This window comes from Caretta caretta, chromosome 2 (assembly GCF_965140235.1).
Source record: "Caretta caretta isolate rCarCar2 chromosome 2, rCarCar1.hap1, whole genome shotgun sequence".
NCBI classification, from domain to species: domain Eukaryota; kingdom Metazoa; phylum Chordata; order Testudines; family Cheloniidae; genus Caretta; species Caretta caretta.
Genome location: NC_134207.1, coordinates 114,895,279 through 114,912,174, shown reverse-complemented (window position 1 = coordinate 114,912,174; position 16,896 = coordinate 114,895,279). Strand labels below are relative to the sequence as shown.

The following is a 16,896-nucleotide window of genomic DNA, read 5'->3' as shown; positions in this document are numbered from 1 at the left end:
TGGAGCTCAGGCTCTGACATCCACCCACCTCCCCTTGGCTTCAGAGCCTGAGCCCCAGCTTCAAAGCACTGTCTCCACAGCTATTTTTAGAGCACTAGCACCTGAGTCTGTCAACACAGGCTCTCGCTCCAAAATGCTGTGTAGACATACCCTCATTCTCATTAGCAGGCGGGGTTATTCTGGGTTTAATTTAAGTTTACTCCTTGGGGCAGGCATAGGTGCTGGAACTAGGGGCTTGAAGTAGTTTCCATCATATACAGGGTTTACAGTTTGGTTCAATGGCTCTCCTACAAATTGTTCCAGCACCCCTGCAGGGATCTGTCACTTTACTTGTCTGAAGTATCAAGCACTGAATAAGTATTAATGTGGCTGTCTGAAGCTTGTTACATTGAAGGCAAAGGCCCAGCAGTGGCCTCTTTATATGATGAAGGGTTAAAGAGCACTTTAAGGCTACTTCCTTAACAAGTGAGAAAATCAGCTGTAGGTAGCAGACCTGATGAGAAACTTTTCTTTGGGTTTGTTTTGTCAGGCGAGGAAATTGTACAAAGGTCCCTTTATATTTCTAATACAATATGCAGTAATTGCTAATGAAAGGCCAGGAGCTAAAATCTCGAGATAGGTGCTCTATCAGGCAGTAGTGGAGAAGGGAATATAGAAGGTAAAAGTGAGATCAGTTACTTTAATGATACTGTAATGAAGGCACGCAAACTTGGCTCAGCTGAGGAACCCAACTGTGCTTCCCAAAATGGAGCAGATTGCAGTCGCTCTTTGGTTCAGGGAGCAGGCTGCTCAGATCAAGATGGAGCATCAGTGTTCTTGACCTTTTTAGTAAAGCTGAAGGTAGCTTGGGCCACGATATAAAGCTGTCAGGTTTCAGAGTGGTAGCCTCGTTATTTTTGCTGATACAGACTAACACGGAGTCCTTGTGGCACCTTAGAGACTAACAAATTTATTTGGGCATTAGCTTTCATGGGTCATAAAGCTACGTGAGCCACTTAATGGCTTGTAGGCTGTGCTTTGCACCCCTGATTGCATAATGGTACAACAGCCAGGCCTTAACAACAAGTGCTCCTGGGCCCTTACAACAAATCACTGGATGTGAAAAGCAGCTCAGCCATAGGCTATGTTCTCATCATAACATTGCAGTAACATTGGAGGCCTCCCAGAGGCCTCAGCTGGGATCAGGGCCCTATTGTGCTAGGCACTGTACAAACATATAACAAAAAGATGGTGTCTGCTCCAAAGAGCTTAAACTCATCTTAACCTTGGGTGTTTAAACATCGAGAGTTACCTTCCCTGAGGCTATTAAAAAAGCAGGGATGTTAGAGAAACCTTGTCCAGTCACCAGTGGGTCAAATTCTGGGCACTGGAACACAAAGGAAGCCTGATCCTGGTGGTTGGAGCCTAGAGGTTTAGCTGGAGCATGTGCTGTAGAAGTGGTCTGGAAAAGCATAATTGGTGGCAGCTGATTAGGAGTTTTATATGAGAGACCTAAACTGTACACAGATAATTTCTGGTTGAATGTAGATTAGAACTTTGTCACCCCAAATACTGTGCATATTTGAGATAAGAGTAGAATTTAAAGCACTATCTAATCAAGTGTTTTGCCCATCAACAGGGGTTTCAGGATCCCTAAATTCTATATAATTCCAAATGATCTCAATTGAAAAAGAACTAATTATAAAACATTAAATAATCCTCAAACAGCAGCTATCCTTGCTTTAAGACACTTAGTAAAATAGCATCCCAAACTACAGACCTGGAGGAATTCCATCATTGTAAACACAAATGCATTTGCCAGCAAAGACAGATTGAGAGAAGGATTTGTTGTATGCTGGACTCAATAAAGTGTGTTCTCTTCAGAAATTTAAGGAAGAAACAAGACTATGAGGCCAGTAGTTCACTTGCATGGCAAAGGCAGGTTGGAGCAGATTTTAATAAGCATTTAGGCACCTAATAGATGCTTACTTGTATCTTTGGGATTTTCAAAAGAACCTAGGCATTAAAACTAACAGGAGTTAGGAGCCTGGGATCTAGACAGATCCTGCATTTGAATGGCATTACTGTGGGACCCTGTATTTTTGAAACTCCCAGTAGGCACCTCTCTCTTTCTTTAGACTCCAAAATACCTTTAAAAATCTGGCATGCTGTCCTTTTGATTTGTTTGTTCTTCAGAGCAGGGACGTAAGATGATGCTCTGACACCTCTGATGCAACAAAAAGGGAAAACATGGCTACTAGGGCTGTAACAGCTAAAGAGAGGAGAAGACAAGGTGACAGGGAGAGAACTGTGGAAGGGTTCATTCCTTCTGTTAGTATAAACAGGGAGGATGACGTAGGTAACAAGACTGTGCTGGGTGAACACTGCCATAAAGCAAACACTGAGGCAAATAGTGAGATAATAAGTGACATATTATGGATTAAATACAATGGGTTCTTTACAGGCAAAGTACTATGGTGCAGTGCCAACATTTAACTCCTCACCAGGCCATGCTAATGAATGAATGAGGAAAAAGTTTAACCGACCACACTTTTGCCAGAATCTCATGCTACTGTGGCGGAAGTGGGTGAAAATGTTCCTGAGCACGTACACTTATGTGTACACCTGTATGTGGGCTGACAATTCTTTTTTTATTACTGCCACCTGTGTGCACACAGGGTTTATAATTATTGCCTTTCCTACGCAAAGAAGGGCAAGACTTCTCATTTCAGTTATCAGACAAACTACCTCAAACTCCAAACAGCCCCTTTTCTGTGTTAGACAGTTGCAGGAAAAGGGAAAGAAAACAGAAATAAAGGAATGATGTGAGTCTACGCACAACCGGTGGCTTTCATTTGACCGGATAATTTTTAATCTCCGATAACATGATTTTATATTGAGTCTCCTTTTTTTTGGTTTGTTTGAGGTTTTTTGTCAGTATCCCTTGTTTCTGCTTCAAGTCACTAAGTAAATTTCCACGGGTCTGATGTTAGCTTCAGGAACCCAGCATTTATGTTACACTGCCCCTTATATAGTGCTGTGAAGCACAATCACAGTGTCTTTGTCTCACTCCTTCTCCATCAGAGCAGAGGCGGAGGGGGGGAACCAAGTGGAAAATCCGAGTGTCCTAAAATAAACGACTTAGACACAAGCAGTGGCAGGGGCCCACTCAGAACACACCAGTAGAGAAAGACAATCATGCTGTATTGTGCCTGTTGACAAAGACCAGCTTCAGTCTCAGAGTTATCAGGCAGTTTTGCATCAGTTCTTTTTTAACTTCTGCCTCCCTGCCCATTTCCTTCATCGCTGCCCTAGAATAAAGGAGCTATTGTACTGTACTTTCAAGGAAGAAAACTATTGAAGCACTGTAGGTAACAAGTCTATCTGTAAGAAACTGGGTTTTATCGGGACGATTTCTTCTGGGACACTAAAAAGAATTCATTTGGCTCTTGTGGACTTTAAGGCCAGACGGGACCACTATGACCATCTGGTCTCAAACTGTGGGTCAGGAGCCCAAAGAGGGGCATGACCCCATTTTAATAGGGTATCTAGGGCTGGCATTAGATGGCCTGGGCCTGGGGCTGAAGCCAAAGCCCTAGCCTCACCGCTCAGGGCCAAAGCTGAAGCCAAGCCCCACCACCGGGAGGGGTGGTGCTTCAGCCCCCGGCAGCGGGGCTTGGGCTTTGGCTCTGGCCTCCCCACCCAGGGCATTGGGGCTCAGGCAGGCTCAGGCTTCGCTCCCTCCTCCTGGGGCCTTGTAGTAATTTTTGTTGTCAGAAGGGTGGTTGCAGTGTAATAAAGTTTGAGAACCCCTGGTCTAGTCTGACCTCCTGCACATTGCAAGCCACAGAATCTCACCCACCCATGCCTGTACTAGACCCCTAACGTCTGGCTAAGTTACTAAAGGGATTGGGGCTCAGTATGTGGTACAACTTGTTATGAAAAGAAGGTGAGGTAGTGCTGCAAGCCATGTAGGTAACAGAGACAACACTTACAGACCTGAGGTGGTTTGAGTATACTGTGGTTTCTGCCACCAATATCAAAGTCAGACCTTCTGCCTCAGGGTAGGTTTTCTGCTTGCCTTCCCAACTGAGGGAGCAGGGAAGGGGAGTGAGGGACAGACAGTGAGTGCAGCAATCACAGGTTCTGGTATGTATGCGTGCATATAGACACGGGGGCAGACATATGGACATATAGGTGCATATTCACCCAGGGAAAGAATTGTAAAATGGCCTAGATGCCAACAAAGAAGTATTTTATAAATGCCTTTCTGTCCCTTAGTTCGACTGGCTGCTATCCTGAGGTGTGAGCTGCAGTATGGAGGGAGGGCTTCCTTGGCTCAGAGAGCTGATGACAAAAGGGAAAGCCAGTGTGCATAGGCTTCACAGCACCAGCCCACTTCCCTGATTTTCTACCCCTCTCACTCATAATAAAAAATAATAAATGTGATATTTAAAAAGAGACCTTTTTCCCCCTGGTGAAGTGGTAGCGGCCAAAATAATTAGAGGTCTTGTTAGCTGAAATTAAGGCATTTTCCTTCCACAGTTTAGGAAGGTTGATTTTTTTATTTTTACAGCTAATGAAAGTGAGGGTCTCCTAGCACCAGCCTTAGCCAGGCCTAATAAGGGAAGGTCTTCAGTCCTAAGTACCGTGCCATTCCATTCCTATGCATCTTTGGAGCAGTCATGCTACAGTATGCCAAGTTGTCTGGAGGTTATATGATGTGGAAAATCTTTGGTCTGCAGAGGAGAAAGGCAAGTGTATTATTTCAATGTTCCACTGAGCTGTCCCAGCCCCTTTGTCTCGCCTGAAGGGCCTAAATTTCAGAGACTACTCTGGACTGCAGGAGGTGTGTGCATTTTGTGTGGTGTGTGATCAGTAGCTGAGATGGCAGGAATAAAAACTGGAAACAAACTCTCTTTAATGGCAATATTATGGTATATAGAAAGGTGGATTACAGGGTTAGGGGTTTTTAGTTTACCTCCTGTTTTTTCCTATTGGCATGTTGGGCCAAATTCACTGCCAGCAGTAGCAGGTGCAACACCCATTGACTGCAACGGGAGTGACAGGTGGTCATCTGATAGGATGATCAGGCCCCAGAGGTTTCACTCTGCCACTTAAGATGTTGATGTGCTCCATGAATGGATCCCAGATGGGGATTCAAATTTAGGGTCCAATCCTGTGAGGTAACTGAGCACCCTTAACAATGAAGGGCCTGTGTTCCAGCCCTATAATAAAAGTAACTCCTTGTCAAGATAATGGGAGCTACTCCTGTCCTGTAACACACACTTCACTGGGCCCTAGGTATGGAAAGCACTTAGCACCTTGCAGGGCTGAGCGGAGGGTCTAGTAGCAAATCTGTGGCTCAGATAAGTCAGATCTTGGTGGTAGTTTCCAGAGGAGGATTTAATGCACAATGATGAAAGCCATCCACTGGGGAAAGGGAGGGAGATACTGAAAGGAGAAATAGGGAGAGTTTCAAACTGAGGGTGGGAAAGCACACCGGTGCTTTACCCTGTGCGAATAAATTACCTCATTGTTCTCGTCATTTCTGTGCTTGACGTTTTCAACTGGACAAGCGATTTAAAAGCAAAACAAAAACCCTCCACTTTCTGGTTAAATTATAATGCCCTGTAAATGTAACTATATTCCTGGAAAAGCAATAAACCACATCTCTACATCATCAAGTAAACTGGAGGAGGTGGGGTTTGGGTTTTTTTTTTGTTTGGTTTGGTTTGGTTTTTGCTTCTCAGATTGTGATAAGGAAACTTGGGAAATCTGGCCTAAAATTTATTGTCCCTTTTAATTTTTGCTCTGGAAGGGGTAAAAGTAGCAGAAAGGCCACTAAAATGGCATCAAAGCCTGCCAGATGCAAAGGAAGAAGAGTTCAACTAACGTGGAGACAGCTCTTCCTCTCACCACATAGCATGCCCTCTGCATGGATTCTATGCAATTGGGAATCTGCAGGTCATGGCTGGGTAAAAAAGTGGATAGTGAGGGTAATGCTGTTTTTATGTGTCAACAAGGAAAATAGCAATGAGTTAATGCTGACCCCAATACCATTAACATCTGTGGGCTCCTGCTCTGTGTTTTAAAACCCTCTTAGAGATGGTGTAGAAGCCAGGCTTAGCTGTTGATGGTATAATTCAAGATGAAGCAGTACTTTCAGGTGGAGAGAAGAGCCCACACCATCTATGTAAATGTGAATTTCTCACCATATTTTCCTGTATACCTTTGGAAAATCAGCAACATTGGAGCAACATGTCCCTGCTTACTCTGTGGGAAGGCAAACTGCAGCCCTTGTCCTGCCTCCAAAACCTGGCCATTTTGGGGGAAACTCCCTCAATGTTAATAACTCAATTTTTTCTACATCTTTTCCCTACCTGTTGTTTTTTCCCAAAGGGCGGTGATCTAGCACTATGATTTTAAAAGGGCTTTTCAAATCTGCACAGTGACCGGTATGCATTCCGTAACAGCAACAAAAGAACAAAAAAACAAAAACAGCACCACACCAAGCAAACAATACAGTGTAAGTGATCTCACTCTGATTAAACCCCACAGCAGTAAAAAATAGAAGTATGTGGAAAACGTAAATTCTTTCCCTGAGGCAGTCAATTACTTCCTTAGTTAAAGGAGACTGGATGTTGCATGCTTATGGGTAAAAAGAGTAGAGCAGAAAAACAATGTGAAAGAGAAGAAAAAAAAACAACCCTGAAATCTGGTTTAAGTTTTGAAACTTTCCACTTGCAGGCACTTGCAACAAGTCTTTTCCCAGATAGACTTACACTTTCTCTGTACAACTTGTTAGGGAAAATCATGACAACACGGTGGTCCCAGACTAGTTATAACACTCATTTTGAAGTGAAGACCAAACGTTAGCAGGGTGGTTCATTATGTTCAAGTCTTTAGCACAGTTTGGGGACTTTTTTTATATTGCAAATGTAGTGTCACCAGTGTGGGAGACAACTGTGTCTTAAATGGGGTTCTCCAACACAGTTGAAGTTGTACCGTAGATGAGGCCTAATATTGCTTGAATAATAAAGCACTCAGATATTTACTATGGTTGTGAGGACCATATAAATGCCTAAACAGACAGACAGACAGAAGGCACACGCACACATAATGTAATATAAAAAAATATATATATAAGGCAGCCCAGTAATGTAATATAAAATATATATATATATAAGGCGGCCTTCTCTCAGTTACAACAGTAAAACCTCACTGAATTCAGTAGGATAGCACCAGTATAACTGAGAGTAGAGTTAAGCCCATTGTATTTACAGATTAATACAGTGCATCAACACAAAGAAAAATCCACTAGAAGATCTCTTCTTGGCAATAGGACCTTAAAAATCCTAGGCAACTGATTGGTTGTCACCGGCATTTTAACTCAATGTAAATTTACTAAGAAAAGACACACAAACCCAGCTACTGCAAAGTACGTGTCAGACAGGCAAAGGATACATTTCGTTGTTTTCGCTTCTGGATAAAGAATTGTGCATTGAAGGGGGTTTCTGAATTGTCATGGTCTGTTTTCCCTAGTGAGCAAGATGACATTCATTGGGAAACCAGATTTATTCCCAGGCCACTTCTACATTTCCCAGGACCCATTGTCTCCACATGATTCACAGGGTTGTTCCCGCTGAAATTTCAACCTCTCAGTGAACGGGACGTGTTTAAGAAAAGGCCTCTGATGGGCTGATTGCATTCCTGTAGAGTAAATCCATTATTACTGCTTTTCCTTTCCAGGGCAGGCTAATCCAGCCTGGCTATGAATGAACTGGCTTTAAAATAAATACATAAATAAAAAGGCAGGCGTGGGTTCCAATCCTAGAGAGGGGAAAAAATATACAATTTTCGTCATCCTGCACAACTGTTTCTGGGACTCTGAACTGCAGCTTTAGCTGTCCCATTTCCTGACAAATACAAGGCACACCCAAAAGTGCACTCGGGAAAAATTAACCCCTTAAAAATGAGGGTAATTTCCACTACTATTAAAGCCTAGACAAAGGGGAAAAAAGCAAAGAGCCATTTTGCAAGAGCAGCCTGTGATAGGCAGCAATATTCAAGAGTCAAATTCTCTGCTGGTGTAAATTGGTCCAACTCCATTAACATCCATGGAGCTTTATCAGTTTACACCAGGAGAGAATTTGGCCTAATATCTCTAAAACCAGCTTTAATTAGCAATAGCAGAAATTGTGTTTAAGGTATATTTTATTCACCACTGTTTACTTTGCTGTACACACACTGATGCCCCATAGTATGTCTGTGTGAGAGTTCCTACTGAAGACCTAGTATAAAGCATCTTGTAATCACAGAAAGATACCCATCGATCATGTAAAAATTTCAAAAGTGCCTACGTGACTTAGGGTGAAATTTTCAGAAGCAACTTAGTTGTCCCATGGAAAATCAATGGGATTAAAACTCCTAAGTACTTAAGTCACTTTGAAAATGTGATTTAGGCTCCTAAATTGCTTTGGAAAAAATTACCTGGTATCAGTTTTGTTAAAGGGTTGTTTTAATGGCCCTAAACCAGCTAGTAATAGTGATATTATGGTAATCATAAGATACCGTGTTTGGATTATGTCACGGAGATCGCGGAAGTCACAGAATCCGTAACTTCCAACGATCTCTGTGACATTGGGGACCATGCCCACAGCAGCCCAGCCTCCGCACATGGCAGGGGATCCCTCCCAGGTACTGGGCAATGGGGTCCCTGCAGCTCCTGGCCACTGCGGGGCAGGGCAGGGGGCAGGATGCTGGACCCTTCTCCCTCCCCATTTTGTCAGGGATGTTTTTAGTAAAAGTCAGGGACAGGTCATGGCTTCCATTAATTTTTGTTTATTGCCCATGACCTGTCCATGACTTTTACTAAAAACATCCCTGACAAAATCATAGCCTTAGTCATGCTGAAAGGTGAACTGTCAGGCTGGAGGGAGGTTACTAGTGGAGTTCCTCAGGGATTGGTCCTGGGACCAATCTTATTTAACATTTTCATTAATGACCTTGGCACAAAAAGTGGGAAAGTGCTAATAAAATTTGTGGGTGACACAAAGTTGGATGCTATTGCCAATATGGAGGAAGACTAGAATATCATGAAAGAAGATTTGGATGACCTTGAAAACTGGAGTGATAGAAAAGTGATGAAATTTATTAGTGCAAACTGCAAGGTCATGTACTCTGGGACTAACGACAATTTTTTTTTCTATAAGCTGGGGACATATCAGTTAAAACAACAGATGAGGAGAAAGACCTGAGTGTATTGGTCAATCACAGGATGACTATGAGCCACCAATATGATGGGGTCTTGAAAAAGGCTAATGCAATCCTAGGATGCATCAGGCGAGGTATTTCCAGTAGAGACAGGGAAGTGTTATTACGATTATATAAGGCACTGTGAGACCTCCTTTGGAATAGTGTGTGCAATTCTGGCCTCCCAGGTTTAAGAAATTTGAATTCAAACTGGAACAGGTGCAGAGAAGGGCTGTTAGGATGATCATAGGAATGGAAAACCTACCTAATGAGAGGAAACTTAAGGAGCTTGGCTTGTTTAACCTAACCAAACAAAGGCTGAGGGGAAATATGATTGCTCTCTATAAATACATCAGAGGGATAAACACAAGGGAGGGAGAGGAGTTATTTACGATAAGGGACAATGTTGGCACGTGAACAAATGGATATAAACTGGTCATCAACAAGTTTAGGCTTGAAATTAGATAAAGGTTTCTAACCATCAGAGGAGTGACATTCTGGAACAGCCTCCTAAGGGGAGCAATGGAGGCAAAAAAATCTAACTAGTTTCAAGAATGAGCTTGATAAATTTATGGACGGGGTGGTACGATGAGGTTGCCTACAAAAGCATGTGGCCGGCCCATCTGCAACTATTAGTAGCAAATATATCCAGGGGCTAGCAGTGGGACACTAGATAGGGAGGGCTCTGAGTTACAACAGTGAATTCTTTCCCAAGTGTGTGTCTGGTGGGTCTTGCCCATGTGCTCAAGGTCTAACTGATCACCATATTTGGGGCTGAGAAGGAAAGTCTCCCCCCCCCCCCCCGGCCCCCAGTCGGATTAGCAGAGACCCTGGGGAATTTTTGTTGTCTTCTGCAGCATGGGGCATGGGTCACTTGCTGGTTTGAACTAGAGGAAACAATAGAATCTTTGTAACTTGAAGTCTTTAAATCATGATTTGAGGACTTCAGTAACCCTGCCAGAGGTTATGGGTCTAGTACAGGACTGGGTCAGTGAGGTTCTGTGGCCTGCACTGTGCAGGAGGTCAGACTAGATCAGGGGTCCCCAACATGGTGCCTATGGGTGCAATGGCGCCCGCCAGGGCAGTTGTGTGCACCCGCAGGACACCGCGCCGCCGAAATGCCGCCACCAAGTGTGGCTGCAGGAGAACCGCCTGCTGAAATGCTGCCGGGAAGCGCTGCTGTTTCTCGGCGGCATTTCGGCAGCAGGGTGTCTGGTGCCCGCCACAGTCTTCTGGGAACAGGAATATGCTATTCCCATATAAAGGTTGGGGACTACTGGACTAGATGATCACAATGGTTGCTTCTAGCCTTAAAGTCTATGGAGTCTATGAGTGTGGAGGTGACAGATTGCTGCACCCACTTACAAGTGTCTGTGACTCAGGAGAACTTTTGACTGAGTCCGATAGAATTCTTTCTGAGGACTCCAGTCGCAGCACACCTCAGAGTATTGACTCCAGTGGGTGCAAGCTCACTGTAGTGTAAGCCGCTCCCCAGTAAACACACACAAAGAGTTCAATGGTCAATGATAAAATGCTATAATTCAGGATTAGGGTACAGCGATCCTCGATGATAATCAGATTTATCAGTAATGTTTTCATCAGCATCAGTTTTTGTGCAGTTAACAGAAAAATTTCCTCCTCTGTCTGTCTGGGCTATCCTAAAGCCATCTTCAGAATATGTTTCCTAGGGCAACTTCACAGGCTATTACTGCTGCTACCACCACACCAGTAATGGATCATAAAAGCCACTTCTGGCATATAAAAACAATGTTCAGGTCTTCTGAAGGTCATCATCATCATATCAGTTGAGGTGTTATTAATAGAGGCAAACTGCCTTAGAGTAACAACGGACCTGAATCTTCACTAACAACATGATCTGAACCTCTATAGAGATCTCAAAAAGTGTGGTTAAAATCCATTTTACATACAATTTTCCCAGGCCTCTATAACTCATGGACTCAAGTGAAAGCAGAAGTAACAAAATATCACAAGTAAGACTGTTCTCATGGTATTTCTAATGACTCAGCCCACACCAGGAACTACTGGGCTTTTTGTTCCATTTGGTTTTGTTGTTGTTGTTTTATTTTTGTTTGTTTAGAAACCATAGATAATCTAGCCAAATTTCCAGATTAAATAGGTTCAGATACATTTATCATCAACACCTGAACTTTTGCATCCTTATGTAGAGAGCCTACAAACCATTTAAACAATTGCCCATCATTATCTAGTTCTTTGACATGACTTTATAGTAGGTTCGTTTAGAGTTGGATGACCCAGTAGTTAGGGGACTCGCTTAGTACTTGAGAGACCTGGTTACAGTTCTCTGCTCCACACTTCCTCTGTGACCTTAGATAAATCACTTAGTCTCTTTGTGCCTGTTTCCCATCTGTAAAATGGGTGTTGTGAGTGAGGTGCTTAGATACTATGGTGATGGGAACCCTATAAGTACCTAAAATAGACAGTTGATAGGCGAGACCATGCCATACTGTCCTCCTCACAGACTAACAGAAGAGAGAGAACTGAGTTTATAACTATGGTCTCTGATACAGTCAGCCCTTGGTGGGGAACGGCTTCAGCAGAAATGACCAGCAGTCTGGTCTCAAGTCCTGCAGACTCCTAAGATGCATGGAGACAAGAGCCACCTGCCCAGTACCTATCTAATCGCTACTAACCCCTTTGGTCTTCTCCGGGGCATTGGCAGTATGTCAATGCCACCATTGCCTTGTTCATTGCCACCGCCTTTTGTGCATTATGTCAAGGTTAACAGCTGCTTTCCAATCGTAACCCACTTGTCCAACATTATGGTGCACAAACCCTTCAAAGCATCTGCAGAGAGGCATTTCCATGGTCGCTGAGACTGTACTCTTCTCTTTCACATTCACCCAACATACATCCATTTGTATTGCCCCTCTCCACTGACATGGGGATCAGTATGGTTCTTGGTCATCCCTCAGGTAAAACTCCCATTACATTTAATCGGAATCTTTTTTGAGTAAAGGCTGCAGGATTAGTCCCATGGCCCAATATGAATTAAAACATATATGTGTATTACTGAATTGTATAATATGAGGTAAATTTTAAATTCTTAAAGGGAACATTTTTAAGAGAGGCAGGCTCAAAAACTGAACCAGATTTGCAAAGATTGTTGTCAATGGTAATGTCTTCTAGAAGTGTGTGTAACTTGTTCAATTTGTTAGTGCTAAATTGGCTTCTAATAAGAAAATCCTTCCTGTCAACAATACTGGTTTCCAGACTGCTAAAAATCAGCAAGAAAAATCTGTTACAAGTTGATCATGTTCCTTTTTTGATGATGATCTGCCCTTTAAGATATAAAGTGACTAAATCAGTCTAAACGCTGTTTATTGCCTGGTAGACTGAAGGGTAGTCTTTAACTTTGTTAGTTTGCTCTGTGGTGTAATTTTTGATAAGGTTTTACAAACCTTATTTACTGCACTTTCATACCTCAACAGTCACAGGGTGAAGTCAGGAATGTAAGAGTAAACAAAACAGAAGGGTTTTGGTCAGTAAAATACAGGCAGTTCTTTTTCCTTCACGTAGTCAAATAATTTGTTGTACATTGCCTGGTTTACAAATAGCTTTTCACAAGCATTTCTGGTTGGAAATATAGTATTTCTTCCCAGTGGCACTATTTTGTTTGACTTGGCGTGCAGGGCATTGTAATTAAGTCTATATATTACTGTCCAGTACAAATGGCAGGCATTTCAAACCAGTTTGTTTAGGTTCCTTTCTTGCCTGGCAAATTATTTTAAAATGGATAATCAAGACCTCATACTTGACATTTACATCATTCTTATGTGTTTTAAACAAGGCGAGGAATGCAGTCATAGTCCACCCACCCAACACAGACACCTTTTTGGATTCTATAACACACATTTTTCTCCCCTTTGCTTGTGATTGGTGAATAGCTATCAAAGCCTTGTTATCACAGTACTCTTCCATTGTGTCACAGTGTATCTAGTCATGGTAGCACCTAATTACATTTTCATTACCGTAGTCCAAAGTTTTAGTAATGGACATTTTGTTTGTCAAATCATAGGTTGGGTTTGGATTTAGAAATTGTGAATTTTGAAATATGTAATACCGGGATGACGTGCTCCCAGTGAAAAGTCTATAGGATGTAACATGCCATAACTGGATAAAAAAGAACCTGAGGTATGCCACAATACAATCACAATGTAATGGAATATATATTTGATAGTCTTTCATACAAAATCACGAGACATTTCACAGTCAATATGCAAATACACATACACAACACAGCTTGCAATGTAGGTACATCTGGTAGAACACAGGTGAAAGGTATAAAGGTCTGACTAATTAAATATTGGGAAACTAGGAGATTAAAGATGAAGGACTGATGGTGAAGCATAGAAGAAAAATCTCATCTACCTTAGTGTCAAATTCAGTTCTGGTGTACATAGACACAGTTCCACTGAATTTGACCTAGGGAGTGGATTAAGGAATGCCACAGACAAAAAAAACTGGATTGAAATCTTGGCCTCATTAAAGTCAATGGGAGTTTTACCATTGGCTTCAGTGGGGGCCATAATTTCACCCCTGTAGTTTGAGGACCAGGCGGGCAAATGAAAGAAGTTTAGCTGATCAAATCCTTTTTCACTACCAGATCTGTTGGAGGAAGATTTTGAGCAAGACAAAAAGAAGAAGTTCAGGTTAGGTAGTGAGCCAGATCCTTCTCTCACCAAGAAGCAACACTCCACATGAAATAAAACCATTTTCTCAGTTACCTCAGTAAACAGAGGCTCTTCTGATGTACAGGTACAAGAAAAGTAAAACAAACAAAAACAAACCAGCAGCCAGCACTTATTGCACTGGGAAAATTACAGGAAGTTGTTCGTGAAACACTGTATACTGTACACCTGTCATAAATGCAACCTGACATTTTTTTCAAATCAAAACTTAAAATATTAATACTTATACTATTATTTTCTTCTCCTTCCAGTAAGCAAGGACATAGAGAAAAATAATATAAAATAAAAAATATATTCAAGTGAGGAAATATTGTACAAGCAGGTATTCTCTTTGTAGTCCATCCCCCCCACCTTCCCCGTGGCTGAGAAATAAATCTAAGGATATTTGTCCTGGATAAACAGTTTAAATAAATACTTCAGACTTCCCAGGAAATGTAAACACACTAGTTTGGCAGGAAGGTTCATGGAGACCAAAAACCTTCTGTCTTTTTTTATGGTTCTTTCTTTTTCTTTGTCTAGCCTGCTCCATCTAGAATTACGTAATCCCCTTCCAAACTGAAGCTCTCATTCTCACTAGACAGGGAAGGAACATTACAGAACAGGGAAGATTTCAGTTGTGGAAGTGGCTTATTTCATACTCTCTCAGTGCCTCGTGGCTAGTGTGAAATATGATCACCTTACTACTGTAGAGTTGTTTCTTGGCAGTGTGCAAGGGAGGGAGGGTGATGAGATTGTAGGGAGTTGTATAATCTTGCAGATCTGTCATTTTGCAGTCAAAGCACAGTATAGGTCATTTGTGAGTGAGAATATATTTAATTAGCTAAAGTTTAATGCTAAAACAAATGACCGTTTCCACTAAGTGAGACAGTGGTTTCAGCGCTTTCCATATTTTGTTATATTATTAATTATTCATGTTCCCTCTGTGTGTAAGTGACTCCTTCTCCAAACCAGTACCAAATAAAGATAGACCTGAACTCTAAAGTTTGGGGGCATTTGGATCAGTGGTTTTGGCTCAGCCCATTACAAACACTGAGTCAGCCATAGAGTTCAGATTCAGATCTGAACTTCCCAAATGACTTGGTGTTTCTGTTTGTCATTCTGGGTCATATATGACCCCTATTGCTATGGTATCTGAGTGCCATAGATGGAATCTGGGGTTCAGCTAATTAGAGAAATGGGAGCTGGCCATAAAGTCTGGATCTGGATCCAAACTTTCCTAAAGTCTGTGAGTGTTTCGTTTCTAAAGGCTTGGACTGAGCTCATCTTCAGGATCAAATAAGAACATACACAGTTAAAAGTGAATGTGGGTGTACAAGTATTATTGCCACTATTTATTTGTATTCTGGTAGCATCTGGAGGTCCCACTCTATATAGGTTCTTAAACCACACTCACCACCTCAAGATCAGGGCTCCCTGATGCTAGATACAGTACAAATATAATAAAAAGATTGCTCCTTCCCAAAAAGAGCTTGCAATTTAAGTGTGAATGATGGGTGTGACTTTTCTAATTCACCTTTTTATTGACCTTGATGAGGTTTTTTTTGTAGGGGAGGAGCTAAAATATTCTTTCCCTCCCCCTTTTTTCCAATCACAAAAGATTACTGTAGGGTCTATACATTAGTCTAATGCAGCAATCCAGTACCCTGCCCAGTTATTTATAATTTGTGTAACACTATGATTGATTGACCCATCAGCACTTCATGTTTATGTTTTTGAGAACAACTGTATTAAATAGATCTGATACATTAAAGTGTTTTGGTTGGTTTGTTAAAGAATGAAGAGAGGAATATGGTTCTAATTTCCAAATATATAATTAGTTTCTTGCTCACAGCTAATTAAAACCAACCATGTTTTAAAAGTTGCAGCGTGTTCACATAAACCATATGTTGTTAAAGTGTGGGAAACAGGCTCATCATTTCACAGGGGGAAAACAACAATTTCCATATTTATAAACAGTGCTGGACAATAATGCTGGAAATCACTTAGGAAGATGTATTTTGATATATCTATAAATACATTTTACATCCACAGATGTAAATGTCCTTCTTGATTATACCAGTGAAACTCTGAAGTCTCGGCAATTATGCTGGTGTAAATGAGGGGAGATTTTAGTTCCTTGTACAGATGTGTAGTGCTGCACTTGCATCAAAAAAGTTACAGGAAAGCACATTCTCCTTTGAAATCGAACAAGATTAAAAAATCAGAGAATCCTCTTCCAGGTTATCACTATATACTATACACTTCTTTTCCATTTAAGGGACCTAACTCTGCTCTCACTTGCACCATCATGAATCTGGAAAAAAGAAAAGGAGGACTTGTGGCACCTTAGAGACTAACCAATTTATTTGAGCATAAGCTTTCGTCGTGAATCTGGAGTAACTTCCTTTGACTTCTGTGCAGTCAATTCAGATTTTACACTGGAATATGGGGGAGCAGAACTCGGTCCAAGAAATTCATTCATCCTACCGTGTCTCAGTCAGCATAAGATTCCCCCCCCCCCCCCGGCTAGCTCCTTTTCTTGATTATACATTAATACAGTACGTACCTGCTGACACAAGGTTAAAGTGACCGTTTTCTTATAAAGTGCCAGTTAATGTTTTGCCAGGGATGAACGCAAGAAGAATTTTTACAAGGGTTCAACAGAACTGTAACCTAATTCATGTACTACTCACTTTATGTGTACCAGGCTTTCTGCTAAAAACGCCTTATATTTTCAGAAAAGAGCAACAAATCCACCCTTTATCCACGTTTCGAGCCTCAATATTAACGATTTCAGAAAATGGTGGGTAGAATTTTGCAAGGTCTCTTTGAAACACACATGGCAAAGTCATTCACAGCAGAAGAGAAAGAGAGACTTTAAAAACTGCCTTAGGATGAATCCAAAAATAAGTGAGTCTGAGACCTGGAAGCGTGGCTTTCCCACCTCCTTTGA

The 16,896-nt window shown here is 41.8% G+C and overlaps 1 protein-coding gene and 1 long non-coding RNA gene across 2 annotated transcripts in view; one reads left to right on the top strand and one right to left on the bottom strand.

Moving 5' to 3' along the window:
- Positions 1-16,896, top strand: part of LOC142071077 (uncharacterized) — a 91,227-nt gene that overhangs the window by 22,991 nt on the left and 51,340 nt on the right. The window lies entirely within an intron of this gene.
- NEDD9 (neural precursor cell expressed, developmentally down-regulated 9) overlaps positions 1-16,896 on the bottom strand; it is a 47,822-nt gene that overhangs the window by 30,440 nt on the left and 486 nt on the right. The gene's annotated exons all lie outside the window — the stretch shown is intronic.